The 19032-nt window shown below is 44.0% G+C and overlaps 6 non-coding genes and 1 pseudogene across 6 annotated transcripts; 5 read left to right on the forward strand and 2 right to left on the reverse strand.

Annotated features, from left to right (window-relative positions):
* Positions 1 to 795: 795 nt before the first annotated feature.
* Positions 796 to 877, forward strand: TRNAS-GCU (transfer RNA serine (anticodon GCU)). The gene has a single exon. It is a non-coding gene; the product is annotated as a tRNA-Ser (tRNA).
* Positions 878 to 2245: 1368 nt separating this feature from the next.
* Positions 2246 to 2327, forward strand: TRNAS-AGA (transfer RNA serine (anticodon AGA)). The gene has a single exon. It is a non-coding gene; the product is annotated as a tRNA-Ser (tRNA).
* A 1119-nt stretch (positions 2328 to 3446) lies between these two features.
* On the reverse strand, positions 3447 to 3518 carry TRNAW-CCA (transfer RNA tryptophan (anticodon CCA)). The gene has a single exon. It is a non-coding gene; the product is annotated as a tRNA-Trp (tRNA).
* Positions 3519 to 7212: 3694 nt separating this feature from the next.
* Positions 7213 to 7284, forward strand: TRNAM-CAU (transfer RNA methionine (anticodon CAU)). Its single transcript has one exon. It is a non-coding gene; the product is annotated as a tRNA-Met (tRNA).
* A 1000-nt stretch (positions 7285 to 8284) lies between these two features.
* Positions 8285 to 8356, forward strand: TRNAQ-CUG (transfer RNA glutamine (anticodon CUG)). The gene has a single exon. It is a non-coding gene; the product is annotated as a tRNA-Gln (tRNA).
* Positions 8357 to 14492: 6136 nt separating this feature from the next.
* On the forward strand, positions 14493 to 14564 carry TRNAQ-CUG (transfer RNA glutamine (anticodon CUG)). The gene has a single exon. It is a non-coding gene; the product is annotated as a tRNA-Gln (tRNA).
* Positions 14565 to 17450: 2886 nt separating this feature from the next.
* LOC100617554 (small integral membrane protein 1-like) lies at positions 17451 to 17703 on the reverse strand (annotated as a pseudogene).
* Positions 17704 to 19032: the final 1329 nt, after the last annotated feature.

The raw sequence follows: 19032 nt of genomic DNA on the forward strand, positions 1-19032 counted from the left end.
TGCTGTGCAGTTTCTTTTCCTGGACACCCTGAAAATTTCAGGCCAGTCTCCGGGAACACATCCTTCTCTTTTTATAGCCGAGCATAGGTCGACCTTTCTTTCTTTCCAGCCTCATTTTTCTTCTTTCAAAAAGCATTCCTCCGCGCGCCCCTCCCCCCGGGGTGAGAAGGGGGCGGGAGGCACCTCGCACGATTTCGCCCATTACAAAACGTCAGAGGCCTGATGTCAGTGCTCCAAGTCCAGGGCTCATTTCAGCGCGCCGGCCTGTCACCTCTGGCTGCGTTCCCTAGAGTGCAGCTGTCCAGGGCCAGGAAGGAGATTCTACTGCTGTGTTCTGTCCTGGTTATTCCCTTACCTGGAATACACGTCATTTGCGTGTCATGTTTTAGAGAGGTCCAGAGCACTTCCAGAGCAGGCAATGAGGATGGCAAGCATGTGACAGTTGGGTCATTTGAAGGCACAGAGGAGGCTTAAGCCCGAGAAGAGAAGACTTTAGAGCAGACGTGATGAATCGTCCTCAAAGTTGAGACGGTTATCCTGAGGAAGAGAGATGAATTTGACGAGTCCTGCTTCCATTTGACCACGGCTTACAACGTAGGAAACATAAGCTCTTGGCCACGGAGGTGTGCCAAAGGAGGGCTGGCAAGCGTGCACACGTGTACGTGTAGTGTCTGTGGGTGCCTGCCTCTCTCTGTCTCTGTCTCTCTGTCTCTCACACTATAGCGTCTACCACCTGGGACTGTGCGTGGTTTTTGCCTCTTACATGTGGCTGTGTGGAGACGCTCTTCCGAGCGGGACGAGGTGGCCGAGTGGTTAAGGCGATGGACTGCTAATCCATTGTGCTCTGCACGCGTGGGTTCGAATCCCATCCTCGTCGATTCCTCTTGCCCGAAGAGGGACCGGGTTTTTTAAATTTCCCTTCTCCGGGATCTCTCCAACTTCCCGAATCCTGAAGTCAAGTGTGCTCTTGGACCGCGAGCCCTCATCTTCATCACCACGCTTAGCGAGCGCGTGTGTTAAAAGAGGCTGGCGGGGAGACCCCGAGAACCCTGTATAATACCCTTCCTGTCTGGACTGTAGTGCCTGTCTTTTTATCGCGAGTTAGACTCCAAATTTTCAGGCGGGCATCCCTCCGACCCTTCCCCTACTGAGCGCAAGATCTCCAGCTGGAGAGAGGTCGATGGAAAAGGCCTGGCTCCTGCCTCTTCCTTCGTGTCACACAGTCAGTCCCCAGGAGGATTCCGGGCGCCTTGCGAGCCCAGAGAACAGAGGCACCCTCTCCCTCGGCTACCTTCTACCTCCACCCGTGCCATGTGTCATTCAAACCGTGGGTACCAATTCAAACAGCAAACACGGATGCCGCCGCGAGAGTGCTGGGCGCTCGGGGAGGTCCAAGGGTTAGAGAAGGTGCGTTTCCTGCCCTCACGGTGGGCCTCTCCCTCTCCCACTCGATCTCCCAGCGGTCCAACCAGACCAGTCTTTTCACCGTTTCCCTAACCTTTCGTGGAGGCCCCCTTAACTCCAAGTCTTGGTCTGTGCGGCTTCGTCTCCCTGGTTCAAAATCTTTCTGTCCTCCTGTCCGAGATCTGGCTCAAGCCCCACCCACCTCTTCTCCCGCTCCCCTGTCCCTCAGAGTTTCAGCCACCCACCGTCTCTCTCTCTCTCTCTCTTCTTCGTTCAACTCCCAGAGCCCGGTCGGTCCCCTTAGGTTATGTGAAGGGATAGACGGTAAAAAGGGTCCTGTCATTTCGGTCACAGGCCCGCCGCCCCCATTTTAGAGATGGATAAGTAAGTTGAGAGCTGGAGGGGCAAAGGGACGCACTCGCGAAGTTCGTGTTGTTCTCTTTCTCCTGGTTGGTCTGAGGACGTTGGGAGGCCAAGGTAGGGAGGAATGGATTAGCGAAAGTGGAAAATCCACAAATGCGCCTGAACCTCCTCTCATGGTACGAGAAGGAATACTTCGGCGTCCTGGGAGAATCCCAGAGTGGAACCTGTCATTGTTGGAGCCTTTGTTGTGAGAGCGGCTGCGCCAGGGACTCGGGTCGAGGTGGCACCAGGGTGGAAAAGGTTCGGTGTCAGGACGGATGGACGGGGCGTGGGTGTGGTTGTGGGCGTTGTCGGGTAGCTGGTGAAGTACCCTGTATCTGAATCTTGAGAGAGAGGTTCAACGTGGCCATCCCGGTGCCGGTGGGGCGTCACTCTGTTGTCTAAGGAGGGGGGGGGTGAGGGAGCTGTCATCGGGCAGGTAGTCGTGGCCGAGTGGTTAAGGCGATGGACTAGAAATCCATTGGGGTTTCCCCGCGTAGGTTCGAATCCTACCGACTACGGCTTTAGTATTCCCTCTTTTCCACACCTTCAGGAAATTCATCCAATGGGCGGGCCCCCAAAGGTGCTTCGCAAGCAAAACTCTCTTGAGACTCGCTCCTTCCATCCCGACTTTCTTCAAGCACCCTACTGGGGAATATTATTGAGCCTTTTCCTCCAAGCCCCACTGGCCGAGGGGCGGGGGGGGGGGGGGTGGTTGGCTCTTAATAATAAGGTCCACGAAGTCCTGAACCATATGGCCACTTGGGTTTTTCTCCATCGTCCCTGGAGTCCAGCATCTTACCATGCAGACAGTAACTACTTGATGAGCGATTGTTGAACAAATGAAAGAACTGAATTAATGAATTCCCCCCACGTATATGGTGTCGGGCAGTCGCTACCCAGGCACTCCCAACTTTCAATCGCATCCTCTCGCTTGCTGGGTGCAGCCTACAAAGTCCAGAGAGAAGCTTTACTCTGAAAACAGAGTGCGAAAAAGAAAGTCCAACTCTAGGCTTGTTCTTCCATCCATTTCTGATAGTAGTTGCTCGCGTTGTCTTTGTGCTCCCTTATTCTCCCTGTCCTCCAAGGGGGAGAAACAGGAGTGAGGTGAGGTATCGCAGAAATCACAGTAAAATCTGGGCAAGGTGTTCTGAGGTGTGCTAGCTAGATGATGGAAACATCCGTAAGAACAAGGATAATGTTCTCGCACACACCCCCTCCCCCCCCCCCCCCCCCGACGCTTTGTCTTAAGCACTGTGGTGCCGTCTTCCGACAAGGTATCTTCTTAACAGAAAATTGGCTGCGTTCCTCCCACACCGTTCAATTTGGGGGCTAAGAGTTGTCGGCCCAGATTTCCTTCAGGATGGTCTTCTCCAACAGACAAAATGGGACAAAGGGGTGCTCGCCGTCTACTCAGTGGGGTCCTGTGTTGTGGACCGCAAGTCAGGTAGGAGAAGAGCAGGGGACCCCGAGGCCGCGACAGTGGGAGGCAGAGTCAGAACACTTCTTCACTTCCTCGTGGCTAAACGGAGGGGGCCCTAAAGTGCTGAAGTTGTCTCTTTTCCCCCGCCGTCCTTGAGTTTCCCCGCATTTGGCGGAGGCTGGAGAAAAGAGCTGAAAAGGAAAAGGGAAACCTACTGTGACCCCGACGTGATTTGAACACGCAACCTTCTGATCTGGAGTCAGACGCGCTACCGTTGCGCCACGAGGTCATACAGGAAACCCCTCATTTTTCCTCTTAAGGATTTTGAGCGTAAAACGCAGTTCTTCATTCCATCCGTTCTGCTACCCCTTTAATCGACACATCCCCAAGCACTAAGTAAGAGCCCGTTAAGCAACAGGCTTTGAACTCCACGCCAAGGAGGTCGCGGGCAAAGTGGCCCGGCCTTTGTCCTCTATGGACTTACAGGGTTTTGTCTGTTTTGTTTCGTTTGGCTTACTTTTCATGCTCGACTGAAAGTATAAGAGTGGATTAAAGAGAGGGATAGGTAAGCACGTCTATAAAGAAGTAGTCGGAGGACACTCGGCCTGGCGCCTAAACTTTACCTTTCCAGCATCTGTCAAACTCACTCGAGGATTGGAATTTTACAACACTCTCTTCCGCCTCCGTGCATTCGCCAGGCCTTGAATTTACTCTGGCCTCCTCTCACGCTTGCAAAAAGCTTTCTTCCTTCATCGGCTCAGGTGCAGGAAGAACGTCGGGATCTTGCTGGCGGGGCCTGCTGCTTCCTACTAGTCCTCCTGTTCCCCCTCGCTGAGCATCGCGCTTTCCAGCACCGTAGAAGCTCAAGAAAATTGGGAGGAACTGAACGTGTGGAGAGGATTTCTTTTCTGTGCCTTCCGATTCATTCAAGACTTGTTCAAGCTCTTCAGTGGACCAAGACGAAGAGTCCTAAAGAAACGAGACTGGCCGAAGGAAAAGGTTTAAGACAATGGCTGTAGAAAAGAAACAAAGCAAATCTCTCTTTCCCGGGGGAAACGAACTGCCTGTATCTCAGCACAGGAACACTGAACTTCTGGGGCAACCTGGCTAACCCTAGGCACTCCTCCTCAGAATAAGGTTTGTAAACGCCTTAAAGAAGGAAGTCCACCGACTCCTGTTTTTGTCCGTAACTCAAGCAGAGTCAATATTCCTAGAATGTCGTAGCTGGGATTGATCTTGGATTCCAGGATTTTGAAAGGATGAGGAAAGAGAAAGTTCTGCTCAAACCTGCCCCAAACAAAAGCATATAAAAAGTACATCTAAGCCAAATGCTATCCTGCCTCAACTCTTTCCCCCATTTACTTCTTCATAGATTTTTATGAATGTCCTTTGTTTTCGCGAGGCCTTCCCCTCTATTGGTCAGGTTTGCTCTTCCGGAGAACCGCCCCATATGTCGAAGAATTTGTCTGTCTGTCTGTCTGTCTGTCTGTTTTAAAAAATAAGAAACAAAAGAAGGAAGTTAGAAAACGAGACGGAAAGAAAAGGAAGAGAAGCAAAGGGAGGAAGATGGGGAAGATGTGGATACAGTAATTACTGGGGTCTCCATCTCAAAGAGATTTTTTAAAAGGCGGGGTGGGGGGAGAACCCATTTGTACAAATTGATTTATAGCAGCTCTTTTTGTGGTGGTAAGGAATCGGAAATTGAGGGGATGTTCATCAGTTGGGGAATAGCTGAACAAATTGTAATACATGATGGAGATGGAACGCTATCATGCTGTAAGGAATGAAGAACAGAATGATTTCAGAAAGATTGGAAAGGCCTCCATGAACTGATGCAGAATGAAATGAGCAAAACCAGGAGAACGTTGCACACAATAACAGCGATCTTATGGAATGATCAACTGTGAAAGACTTAGCTACTCTCAGCAATACGATGATCTGGGACAATTCTGAGGGAGTTATGATAAAGAGCGCTATCCACCTCCAGAAAAAGAACTATTGGAGTAGGAATGCAGATCAAAGCATACTAATTTTCACTTTAGTTTACTTGGGTTGTTATTTAGGGTTTTGAGTTTTTTATGTATTCTCTTTGGTTTTAGATACATTCTCTTTACATAATTCTATATATTTTTCTATTTACTTTTATATATATTCTCTTACAACAATGAACAATATGAAAATATATTTTGCATGGCAATACATGTAGAACCCAGATCAAATTGCTACCATCTATGAAGGGAAGGGAAAGGAGAGATGGAGACAATTTGGATCATATAACTTCAGAAAAGTTATGTAGAATATTGTTATTGCATGTAATTGGTAAAATGAAATATCTTTTTTAAAAGACCGATGGATGCATCAGAAAAAAAAAAATCTGAGTTTTTTGCAATGCTTCATACTTTTGGAATCCAGTCCATACAAAGACTCCAAGAAAGCTTTTTTGGTATGGTCCCACTTTTGAGTAATCTGATCTTCTCTGAATCCTCCAAGGGAAGGAGAGTCTTTATGACGCTGAAACACAGTCAGAAAGTAGAATGTAAAAGAAAGAGCAGGAGTCCAGGCTTGCAGTCAGCAGAGAATACCATAGTTTTATTGAAATAGGCACAGGTGTTAATGGGAGCCCAGCATAAAGCTACGTAAAGCTACAAAGTTTGACCCTGGGCCCTGGATTTAAAGTCTATGATCCTATCTATGTGAGCACACATGAGAAATCTTATGCTGATAGAAAATGGGAACATGAATTTCTATTAAGGGGAATATCAGACATTGGATCTCAAGGAAGCACAGTGACTCAGAGAGAGCTTACCTTCCCCACCCAGAAGTTGATGAATAAAAACTATCCTATGAATCCTTGAAGAATCTATATCTATCAACAGATATACATATGCATCTATAGAGACACACACACTTACTTATATATTTAAAGAACGTAGGTGTCACAATCGATAGAATGCTGGACTCGGGATCAAGAAAACATTAGCTACAATTTCGTCTAAAAAAATCTTACTGGTTAGACACAGTGATATACTGATATACTGAACTTTCTTCTTAACCTTAATTTTTCCTTCTATAAAATGTGGGAGTTGGACTCCATGATCTCCAAGGTCACTTACAACTTTAAATCTATGATCCTTTGGGTTTTTTTGAGACCGAGTTCCTTCTGTCTCCCCACCTTCAGACCCTTCCTCCTAGTAATCCTTAATATCAGCAGTCAGTTCTAACTAGGACTGGGTGTGGTTTAAATCTTAAATGGATCAGAGTTGTGTAGTAAGACACAGTCCTAGGAAAATGGAACCATGGTCTTTTTTACTTATTAAAAAAATAAATAAACAAGAAGTTAAAAGACCATAGAATTTTGGGAAAGTGTCCTATAATTTGAATTTTGTGATTATTGTGTGGGCAAATGAAAGAGTACAGAAATTTCTCAGTTGTGCATGGCACCTTAATAAATGTTGACCATACATTAGGGTCTAAAAAAACTCCAACAAATGCAGAAAAGTAGCAATATTAAATACCTTTTATGGTCCACGTTGTAATGAAATTACATTGAACTAAGGGCCATCGAGGAAACCATTCAAACTAATTGAAGACTAAACAGCTTAATCTGAAAGATTGACTGAAGCAAAGAACAAAGAAGGAAGTAAAGAAAAGGAAGAAGTGGGAGAGTTCGGTAATCAAGACGAAGATTTTTTCTGTAAAGAATCTTGTTTCTCCAGAAGGGAGGATCGCGTATTGGAATCAGGAGAGGGGGTGATGAGAGCAGTGCCAAAAGCCACACTGGAAGTGACATTTTCCCCAGGATCCTCGTTTCAACAGGTAGGATGTGCTCCGGAAAGAGTTACGGTTTTGTAGTTCATTTGAACCTTGATCCTAATGTAAACCTAACCCTGAATGACATGGCATAGGAAAAAGTGTGGGATGGTAGCAAATGGGAACAATTACACCCATTTTAGGTGAACTGATAGCCCTGGAGTTTCCTAGGAAGCAGAGTGGCGCAGCGGAAGCGTGCTGGGCCCATAACCCAGAGGTCGATGGATCGAAACCATCCTCTGCTAGCTTCTCCCTTTTTTTTAAATCAACTGATATGTTTTTTAAAAATACAATTATGATGAACGTCGCCAGATGGCCGAATACATAGAATGCTGGATTTGGAGTCAGGAGAACATTAGTCCAAATCTTCACCCTGACAGTGACTACCTATGCGTCCTGGGGCGTCGCTGAACCCTTCTCAACCTTATTTTCCTCATCTGTAAAATAATGTTGGACTCCATGACCTCCAAGATCACTCCCAGCTCTTCAGTCGATGATCCTATGTCTGGAGGTTGCTCTGAGATCCGTCCAGTTCATCACACCGCGTTCAAACCCTCCCTCCTTGGAATCTTTCATGTTAATTCTCGACTGCTATCAGAACTGATCTTCTACTTTGACATACGAAGGGGATTTCAGGTAAAGTTCTCTCCCTCTGGGAAATCCTACTCTTTAAGATGCCCAGAGAAGCGGAGTACATAAGACCTTTGAAGATGAAAGTTGGACTGGAGGCACCAGACAGGCATGGCCAGTTCACTGCCATTGTTGTTCCCTCGTTTTATGAAGAGGATCAATGCCACCACAGGACCATGTCTTGACTCCGGAGTGAATTGGATTCAATTTAAGGCAAAATTGCACGAAGTGATCAACTCCACTCTCTGTGAGTCATCAGAGCGGACAAAGTGGACAAAGGCGGACAAAAGTCAGAAACACCTTCGAAAACCTTGGCATCTTTGATGTCTGACCAAGCGCTAAGCACTTGTGGCATTCAGCAATCTTCATTATCCATTCCAAGGGGGTGGGGGGAGTCTTCATATGTTTGGTGTCGACACTCCCTAGTTTTTGAAGCTTGTTGGTGACCCTTTTTAGTGCCGGTTTAGTTTCTGCCCAGAAGGTTTTACCAGTGAGCATGCTACGGCCTCTTGGAATCCTGGTTAAAAGTTGGGTGAAAACAGAGAGAAGCTAGATGAAAGGTTCTGGATAAGGTTCAAGGAGTACTCATAGTTGAGGAGCCAGGTGTAGTCCCGTGGTTCCATGGTGTAATGGTTAGCACTCTGGACTCTGAATCCAGCGATCCGAGTTCAAATCTCGGTGGGACCTTTTCGATTCCTAAAGAACCATCTATTTTATATGCCTTTTCAGCTTCTCTTATTGCTAGACTGTCAGAGCTGCAAGGGGTCTTAGAGGTCATCTTGTTCAGCAGCCGGATTTTCCAGATATCCAAAATGAAGGAGTCACATTTTGAAATAGGGCTCTTACTCACACCAGCCTTTTCATGTTTCCATCACCTCATCACAACTCCCATTTTTTGATCCACTCCCATGTTTGCTTTTAAATTTAAAAAAAAAATTTTCAGACTACATGTTGATAGAAATTTTAATAAGCATTTTCTTACATTTTGTGATCCATGTCTTCTTTCTCTCCCCTACCCCTCCCCAAGTTGGTAGGTAATATATGACATGTTATACAAATATTTTGGGGGAGGGGGTTGGTTTATAATTTTTTCCCCAAATTACATGTGGATATACTTTTTAATCATTGTATTCCCGTTTTTGCACAGACTCCTGGCAGAAGAAAATTGAGTAACTACTTTTACTTTATGAGAGCTAATCTCCCCCAGTGTTGTTTTTCTCCAAATAATATTCAGGGAATCCTGCCTGTCTTCCACACCTAGGAGATGACAACCAAGGAATTCACTATTTTGCCATAGATGTTTTGGTGTAAAGGGAAAGCCAGTTTGGAGGGGTACAGCAAAAATACTGCTGGTGAAATGGAAAATGCAGAGAGGCTCTAAATAGATGTTTATTTATGCACATGGCAAATGATTGAGTTGGCAATAATCTGCATAGTCATCCTAATCTGACGAATGGAAAATTGAGGAAGCAGTTCTGGCATATCCCAGGAAATTCTATCCTTTCTTACCCAATCTGTGCCTACCTCATTTTGAATAATGTCATTATTGAATAGAACCAATCTACAGTCTCTCCCTTCTATGGAGCTTCCTCCTTTCTTGTATAACAGTATCAGATAACTCTTGGAGGGCCACAAGGGAGGGACAGATAACCGTGGGCCAAACTGCTGCTTATTGTTTAACTATTGTTAAGAGGGAGGAAAGGGTTAATTTTTCCATGACTACTAAAGATTCACATGTAAAGAATTTCATTTTCTCCCATTGTGTCTTATAAATTCTCTGGCCTCCCACTTTGATATTCAACTGAAAATGCTTTCTTTTAAATTAGCAAGGGCTTCTGACTTCATGAATCTAATTTCCTTTGCTTAATGCTCATCTATAGCATTTGAAACTGCAGATTAACCCAGAGAAGAAAGAATGGATATCTGAGAGGAAAGGTTAGGCAATAGACCAAATCAAATCCCTTACAAGGTCTTCATCTATGCCAGGTATAGGAGCCTTTTGGGAACCTTCTATCCTTTTCCCTTCCATATTCCATATATTCCATAACCCTCATTTGCTAAGGTTATCAATTCTTATGGCTTCAGTTTCCTTCACTATCAAGCTCATTCCCAGCTCTACATACATCCAGCTCTATTCTCTGCTAAGCTAAGGTCTTGCATCTTCAATTCCCTCTTGAACATCTTGAACTGAATGTCCCTAAATCATCTTAATCACCCTGCTCCAAACAGAACTTTTCATCTTTTTTCCCCAAACGCTCCCCAGTTTTTTCTTAGAGGAAGCTAGGGGCATGGTGTATTGAGCCAGGAACCCAGAGTTAAGAAAATCTGAGTCCAAATCAAATATTTTCTAGATGTAGGACTCTGGGTGTGGGTTCCCTGTCCAGCAGGGCCCACAAGAAGGGGTTCTCCTTTGTGTTAGGGACCCGAGGAGAGGCAGGGAATCTGAGAACCAGGGTGAAGAATGACAGACACAGACAAATCAATGTTTAACTAGGGCAGGTAAAACCCCTATGATATTCTCCTTGTAAGGAAAATATGAGAATCAATGGAACACGTGGTAGAAGAAGAGATTAAGGAAGAGAATGCAAAGTCGAGAGAGGCTAGAGTTCTAAGAGAGGAGAAGGTTTGAGAGAGAGAGAGAGAGAGAGAGAGAGAGAGAGAGAGAGAGAGAGAGAGAGAGAGAGAGAGAGATTCCTAGAGAAGAGAGGATTCCAAGAGAACAATCACGGGGCTGCCTTCTGTTTTTCTTACCAAGTATTTTGGGAGACACTCTCAAGCACGTAGCCAAAGCATAGATAATTCAGATTGGATGACAAGGTGAAGGGGATACCTTTTGAGCGTGTATATTTCAACCCGTGCTTTCTCAGAGGGATGAGACACTGAGCCAAATGTTAATGAGTTTGTCTTAGGAAAGGGCCATGTGGCCGGGTCAAGAGACCACCACAATATCAACGGTATAACCTTGTGTCTGAATCATTTATATTTCATAGATGTGAATATGCTTGGAATGCTACACTGGGGAAGTCTGAAGTTCTTTGGACTGCAGTTTCTTCATCTCTAAAATGGGAGTAATAAAAGTACGTTCTTTAAAGGACTGTTGTGAAGATCAAGTGATATAACATTTATAAGGTTATTTCCTTTTCAAACCTTAAAGCACTCTATCAATGATAGCTATTATTAATTTGTCTGTGTAGGGTATCACCATCTTCCCTGTCATGAATTCCAGCAACCTCCAAGGGAAGGAGAGTCTTTATGATGCTGAAGCATAGTCAGTTAGAAAGTAGAATGTAAAAGAAAGAGCAGGAGTCCAGTTTTGCAGTCAGCAGAGAACACCATAGTTTTATTGAAATAGGCACAGTTGTTAATGGGACTTTTTTCTTAACTTTAATTTTTCCATCTATAAAATGTGGGAGTTGGATTCCATGATCTACAAGGTTACTTACAACTTTAAGTCTATGATCCTTTGGGTTTTTTGAGACCCAGTCCATTCTATCTCCCCACCTTCAGACCTTTCCTCCTAGTAATCCTTAATATCAGCAGTCAGTTCTAACTAGGACTGGGTGTGGTTTAAATCTTAAATGGATCAGAGTTGTGTAGTAAGACACAGTCCTAGGAAAATGGAACCATGGTCTTTTTTACTTATTAAAAAAATAAATAAACAAGAAGTTAAAAGACCATAGAATTTTGGGAAAGTGTCCTATAATTTGAATTTTGTGATTATTGTGTGGGCAAATGAAAGAGTACAGAAATTTCTCAGTTGTGCATGGCACCTTAATAAATGTTGACCATACATTAGGGTCTAAAAAAACTCCAACAAATGCAGAAAAGTAGCAATATTAAATACCTTTTATGGTCCACGTTGTAATGAAATTACATTCAACTAAGGGCCATTGAAGAAACCATTCAAATTAATAGAAGACTAAATAGCTTAATCTGAAAGATTGACTAAAGCAAAGAATAAATTATAAAGTAATGAAAATAGTATTAGAATCTATTACTTTCTCACAATTACAAATTACAAATATTTCATATATTTGAGTTATTATTATTAGGCCCGTCATTAGAACACATATGATTGCAGTTTCCCTGTCTACAGGCCTTCGTGTGATATAGATGGTGTTGTAAGGAAAGTCTCATGCTGGTCTCATGCCACTTCTCTCTACAAACTTACCCCCTTTCTTTACACCAATGGTCAATTATCAGACCTCATAGTCACAAAACCACTGATTTAATAAGCCACTCATGGAAATCTGTGCTGCTTTCCAGTATTCCCTGGGTACAATTAATGCTAAAAGAGACTACTTACCTCCTGATAAAGAGATGCAAAATATGACAAAGGTTGATCCTGAAAAACTGGGGGGGGGGTCATTGATATATTTTGTTGTGACTGCATACTTGTTAAAATGATTTTGTTTTTCTTTCTTTCATATGGGATAGGTGGAAAGGACATGGAATTAGGCTTGCTAAAAAATATGACAAATAAATATCAGATATTGACACATTTTCTAAGTACACACAAGAAAGCAAAAGAAATCTGTTTGTTGATTATTGTTGTCAGGCAGGACAGATAGATCCATGAATGGATGGAGGGAAAGGCTGGCCAGTGGACAGACAGACACAAATAGTCAGCCCTTGCAAAGTGCTTTACCTTTCTGCTCTCTTATTTGATCCTCACAACAATCATATATTCCCTTCTAGCAGTTACTTATTGACTTTATATTTATATACTTTAAAAAGAAAAGTAAGCTGTGCACAATTAATATTCGCAATTGTGGAAGAGGCATGAAGGAAGAGAGAATTTTCATGCATGCAAGATAGAAAGCTGGGGAAGGTGAAGATTCCAAAACAGAATGTTCCCAGGAAAGTCAGTTGGAGCCTGGCCAGAGGAGAGAAAATGAGAGACTTCTTCTCTTGGGTTTCTGACAAAGGGAGAGACTGTTTTTTTGTTTGTTTGTTTGTTTGTTTGTTTTTCTGACCTAGGCAGAGAGAGAGAAGTTGGTGGCTCTGAGAGAGTGGTGACGAAGCTGGGATGTCTAGCTTTGAACTATTTCTCTTGATTTTGGAGAAATTCTTCCTTGGCTTCTGGCTGAAGGGGGAAGAAGCTGAGAAACTGATCCCTGTTAGCACCTGTCCCAGATTGAAGGACCCTTTAGGGGGGGAGGGGGACTTCTGGAGTTAGGCTGAGAAGAAATTAACTTTTGATGGTGGTTTTGGGTAACTGGAAGAAGAAAGAAGATATAACAATTGTCTTCCATCTCCCTGACAGACTTTTGTGTCACAGTTGTGACAGGACTGACATTTCCCATAATCCTCCTATCCCTAATTATAGATTAGGGGACACCTTCATCCCTCTCACCCCATGTTACCTCAGTTCTCCATCCTGTTGTTCCCAATAAACCCCCTTACTTGATCAAAGAAGAGTAAAGAATATTTCTCTGAAATCTCATAGTTCCCCTGAGTTACTTAGAAGATGGCTGACTAAGACCAGGGGAGGGGGAAGGGAAGCAGAAGGGCATGGGTGAAAACTGGGAGGTGAAGGGAGGAGGAGGGTAGGAAATAATCTTGATCTATTAGCTAAAAATAGTGATCAATAGGCAACCCCAGAGTAGTCCCCTCTAGCAGCATCTCTCTATCTCTGAAGAAATATTTCTATCTCCATTATAACTAGGCACTCACAGGTTCTCCTAGTATCTCTCTAGTTATAAGCCAGAGTATATCCCAGTTATTACAACTAGAAATATTCTCCACAGTATCATTTTCTAATACAATATTGTTATAATCGTTGCCCTACTAAGTATCTGGAAATTCTCATTTTATTTAGCATTTGTTAAAATACAATTATGATGAACGTCGCCAGATGGCCGAATACATAGAATGCTGGATTTGGAGTCAGGAGAACATTAGTCCAAATCTTCACCCTGACAGTGACTACCTATGCGTCCTGGGGCATCGCTGAACCCTTCTCAACCTTATTTTCCTCATCTGTAAAATAATGTTGGACTCCATGACCTCCAAGATCACTCCCAGCTCTTCAGTCGATGATCCTATGTCTGGAGGTTGCTCTGAGATCCGTCCAGTTCATCACACCGCGTTCAAACCCTCCCTCCTTGGAATCTTTCATGTTAATTCTCGACTGCTATCAGAACTGATCTTCTACTTTGACATACGAAGGGGATTTCAGGTAAAGTTCTCTCCCTCTGGGAAATCCTACTCTTTAAGATGCCCAGAGAAGCGGAGTACATAAGACCTTTGAAGATGAAAGTTGGACTGGAGGCACCAGACAGGCATGGCCAGTTCACTGCCATTGTTGTTCCCTCGTTTTATGAAGAGGATCAATGCCACCACAGGACCATGTCTTGACTCCGGAGTGAATTGGATTCAATTTAAGGCAAAATTGCACGAAGTGATCAACTCCACTCTCTGTGAGTCATCAGAGCGGACAAAGTGGACAAAGGCGGACAAAAGTCAGAAACACCTTCGATGGCCCAAGGTGCAATGGAAAACCTTGGCATCTCTGATATCTGACCAAGCGCTAAGCACTTGTGGCATTCAGCAATCTTCATTATCCATTCCAAGGGGGTGGGGGGTGGGGGGTGGGGAGAGTCTTCACATGTTTGGTGTCGACACTCCCTAGTTTTTGAAGCTTGTTGGTGACCCTTTTTAGTGCCGGTTTAGTTTCTGCCCAGAAGGTTTTACCAGTGAGCATGCTACGGCCTCTTGGAATCCTGGTTAAAAGTTGGGTGAAAACAGAGAGAAGCTAGATGAAGGGTTCTGGATAAGGTTCAAGGAGTACCCATAGTTGAGGAGCCAGGTGTAGTCCCATGGTTCCATGGTGTAATGGTTAGCACTCTGGACTCTGAATCCAGCGATCCGAGTTCAAATCTCGGTGGGACCTTTTCGATTCCAAAAGAACCATCTATTTTATATGCCTTTTCATCTACCCTTATTGCTAGATTGTCAGAGCTGCAAGGGGTCTTAGAGGTCATCTTGTTCAGCAGCCGGATTTTCCAGATATATATATGTATGACAGTGTCAGATAACTCTTGGAGGGCCACAAGGGAGGGACAGATAACCGTGGGCCAAACTGCTGCTTATTGTTTAACTATTGTTAAGAGGGAGGAAAGGGTTAATTTTTCCATGACTACTAAAGATTCACATGTAAAGAATTTCATTTTCTCCCATTGTGTCTTATAAATTCTCTGGCCTCCCACTTTGATATTCAACTGAAAATGCTTTCTTTTAAATTAACAAGGGCTTCTGACTTCATGAATCTAATTTCCTTTGCTTAATGCTCATCTATAGCATTTGAAACTGCAGATTAACCCAGAGAAGAAAGAATGGATATCTGAGAGGAATGGTTAGGCAATAGACCAAATCAAATCCTTTACAAGGTTTTCATCTATGCCAGGTATAGGAGCCTTTTGGGAACCTTCTATCCTTTTCCTTTCCATATTCCATATATTCCATAACCCTCATTTGCTAAGGTTATCAATTCTTATGGCTTCAGTTTCCTTCACTATCAAGCTCATTCCCAGCTCTACATACATCCAGCTCTATTCTCTGCTAAGCTAAGGTCTTGCATCTTTAATTCCCTCTTGAACATCTTGAACTGAATGTCCCTAAATCATCTTAATCACCCTGCTCCAAACAGAACTTTTCATCTTTTTTCCCCAAACGCTCCCCAGTTTTTTCTTAGAGGAAGCTAGGAGCATGGTGTATTGAGCCAGGAACCCAGAGTTAAGAAAATCTGAGTCCAAATCAAATATTTTCTAGATGTAGGACTCTGGGGAAGTCTGAAGTTCTTTGGACTGCAATTTCTTCATCTCTAAAATGGGAGTAATAAAAGTACTTTCTTTAAAGGACTGTTGTGAAGATCAAGTGATATAACATTTATAAGGTTATTTCCTTTCCTTTTTTTTTTAACTGTCCAATGTCACACAGCAAGTTAGTGTCTATTTATTAAAATCTTTCCCATCTAGTATTTATTTCTTCTTTCTCATTCTATTCTGCTTTTCTGAAAAGAATAGCAGGCTTGTGGAAGGAGGTTGGGGAATGTGGAAGCTGGGGCTCAACACCCAGGACACCTCAGTCTTCCATGGCTCAGCCCCTGCCTCTGAGATTAGGTCAGGGATCAGGAGGGAAGGCTCCTCAGGATAGAAACCACTTTCTCCTGGCTCCAAGTCTTTGTGGAACTGGTGACCAGGGTCCATCAGAAATAACAGAGCCCTCCAATTCAGATTTACTGGGGTTTTCTACCCTGGTACCTGGTCAGGCCAGGGGAATAGAATTCCCTGGGACTTATGTGCAGCAATTGAGGGCAAATCCAGGTAAGGGCAGAGGAATAACCAGAGGGGATAACTTACAATGGTCCCAGGGCTGAAAGGCTGAGACCTTCCCCCTACACACACATACACACAGAGACCAATGACAGAGCTGCAGGTGCCTCTTAGCCTCGGGGAGGACCGTGGAGCTGGAACAAGGAGTTAAGAGGTAAGGCTAGGAATTTCCCTGTTAACTTTTGGGAACCATGGGGAATTTTTGACTTTGCTAGAATTCCATGTTGAATTACTCCCATAAATGGAAAGGACCTTCAAAGTCATCTAGTCTATCCCATTTTATAGATGGTGAAAGTCCCTCTTTGCTAAACACAATGCTGCCTTCCTTTTAAAAAATCTTTCTGGAGATGAGTGGGCGTTACCTTCCTCTTCCTCAACAAATTTCTACAGAAATTAGGCTCAAAATGTGTCAAATTTCTCAAGTAGTAGAACTAGTGAAGGAATGAGGGAGGGGAGGAGGAGGAATACTCACAGCAAGAGACATATTTAACTTCCCCACTCTGTGATTAGAGCAGGGATGGGCAGAAATTGAACCCTAGAAGTGGCCTTAATTCCCAATCTGAGTTCCAGTTTGGTAATGAGTTCCCATTGTGGCATTCACCAACCAAATGGTTCTCTCCCTTCTAGGTCCTGCTTTCATCAAGGATGGTGTAGGGGTAAGTAGACACTGCATAGGGACTCTGGGTCTGACTGTAGCCATGAACATGTCATCCCTGGGAAGGTTTCTGAAGGATAAAACTGTCTCCTGGCTTCTCTCATCTTTCTTGGACTTCTGGCTGTTTGAGGGCAGCCACAGGTCCAAAGGAGAGGTTATCTGGTTGGTGAGGAGAACCAGGAGTGACCAAGGAGGGAGGGTTGCCATCCTGGGCTTCAATAACCTAATGCGCTGGGGCTGTAATGTGGCAGGGGAGGGCTGGGTTATGGATGGCTTGGTCTGGAATTCTATCCTGGGGCAGGAGAGAAGAGATTTGTTTCTGTTGTTAGTGTGTATCTGTTTTTCTGTCAGTCTTTCAGTAAATTAGCCTGTATGTCTCTGTGTTGTCCTGCCAATCTCTGTCCCATCTAAAAATGTCTTTGTTTCTGAGTGTACCTAATTATATGTCTGTCTCTTAGCATCTCTGTGTATCTGTATCAGAGTATCTGTCTCATCTTTTTAGTCTCTCTCAGGCCAATGTTTTGGTTTGGTGTATCTGTGTTGCTCTCTCTCTCTCATCCAGTGTCTGCCTCTGTATTTGTTTCAGCATATCCTCTCTTTCTCTGAAAAGAGTCTATGTGTCTACATTTGTCCCTTTGTGTGTATATGTGTGTGTGTATGTGTGTGTGTGTGTGTGTGTGTGTGTGTGTCTATCTCTATAGGTGTATGTGCCCCCAAAGGCCAGCCTTGGCCTGATGGTATTGGCCAGGTAGTAAGAGGTCTCTGGGTGGATGGAGGGCTCCTCGGACAAGGTGTCCAGCAGGCTCAGACAAGTGCTACTTGCACTTGTGGATGTAGTACCCAGTGACGTAGCCAATGATGAAGATGACCCAGAACAGAATGATTCCGCCTACCACCTTCATAGCGATGCCCAGCTTCCCAGTGCATAGTTTATTGTAGATCTGCTCACAGCTGGAGCTCTCTGGAGTCGACACATTCATGCTGACCTCATCCTGGCTGTTGTTCCATCGGCTGCACTGGATGGTGCTCTCCTAGGGCTCCATCTTTCCAAGGTGGGAGTGAGTGAGAAAGGGCCAGCCTTAGAGTGGAGCCCAGATTGTGGTTGTGGTTCTCCGACTAGATGAAGACGCCAAATCTTCTCGGTTTTAGGAGATGGTGTTGGGTGAGGAAGGGCTGAGTGCTCTCTGTCTGTCTGTCTGTCTGTCTGAGTCTCTCTCACTTGAGACTCTCTCCCTCTCCCGCACCCCTCCCTCCCCCCGGCTGTGGCCCAAGAGATGGGTCGGAGGAAGATTCCTCTGGGGTGTCTCTGGCCTTTGGCAGAAGTGGCTTGGGGGTTTCTTGGGAGGTCACCAGCTCAGCTCTGCTCGCTAGACTGCTCTGCGTGGGGTGGCAGCCTAGGATTAAAGGAGGCTGAGAAAAAGGAAGGTTATTTCCTTTTCAAAACTTAAAGCACTCTATCAATGATAGCTATTATTAATTTTTCTGTGGAGGGTATCACCATCTTCCCTGTCATTAATTCTAGCAACCTCAGTATCTTCATTAGATCAGTACTGTTTCTCATCTCACATTCAATCTATTGCCTATTCTTATCATCTTTACCTTTATTATATCTTTCCTATTCTTCTTTTTTTTCCACTCAATCAGACTCATGCCCCAAGTTCTCACATTTCTTACTTCTCACTGGTACCTCTTCAAAAGTCTTCTAATTAGTCTTCTCAAGTCTCTGCAAAGCTATCCTTTACTAAGCTACCAAAGAGCTCTACTAAATATCTTTTATCTCTAAAATGAAATAAAATGCCCTTTACTTTGCTTTTAAAGATCATAACCTCATAACCTTGCCCCCTCTTCCCTTTCTTTACTCCCTTCCACACACTCTAAATTCCTCAAATAGCACACTCCATGTTTTCCTTCTGAGTTCTTGCATTGCTAATCATTTGTACCTGAAGTACTTTGTCCCCCTACTCTCCATTTTTTCCTGGCTTCCTTTCAGTTTCCACTCAAAGTTTACCTTTTGCAGTTAACCTTTCCTGGTTCTGTTACTATGATTTTTAGGAAAGGGGGAAAGGTATAAACCTCAAATTTCCTTAGACTTATAAATGTTGGAAATTTCACCATTGGGATATTTCATACTGATAGTCTATTGGAATGGGAACCCCATTGGCATGGGAGGTTCCTTCTCTTCCCTTCTTAAGATTACTTTAGGACAGAAACCCTTTGCTGAACAATGGAAAGGACTTTGACCTATTCTTAAGCATAGAACAGGAATTTCTTTGAGTCATGATTGATTTTAGAATTGATACAATGGAGATACTTGGAATAAATCTCCACCCTATTCAGTCCTAACAGGATTGAGTAAGGGCTGCAGCCTAGAT

This window comes from Monodelphis domestica, chromosome 2 (assembly GCF_027887165.1).
Source record: "Monodelphis domestica isolate mMonDom1 chromosome 2, mMonDom1.pri, whole genome shotgun sequence".
Lineage (NCBI taxonomy): Eukaryota > Metazoa > Chordata > Mammalia > Didelphimorphia > Didelphidae > Monodelphis > Monodelphis domestica.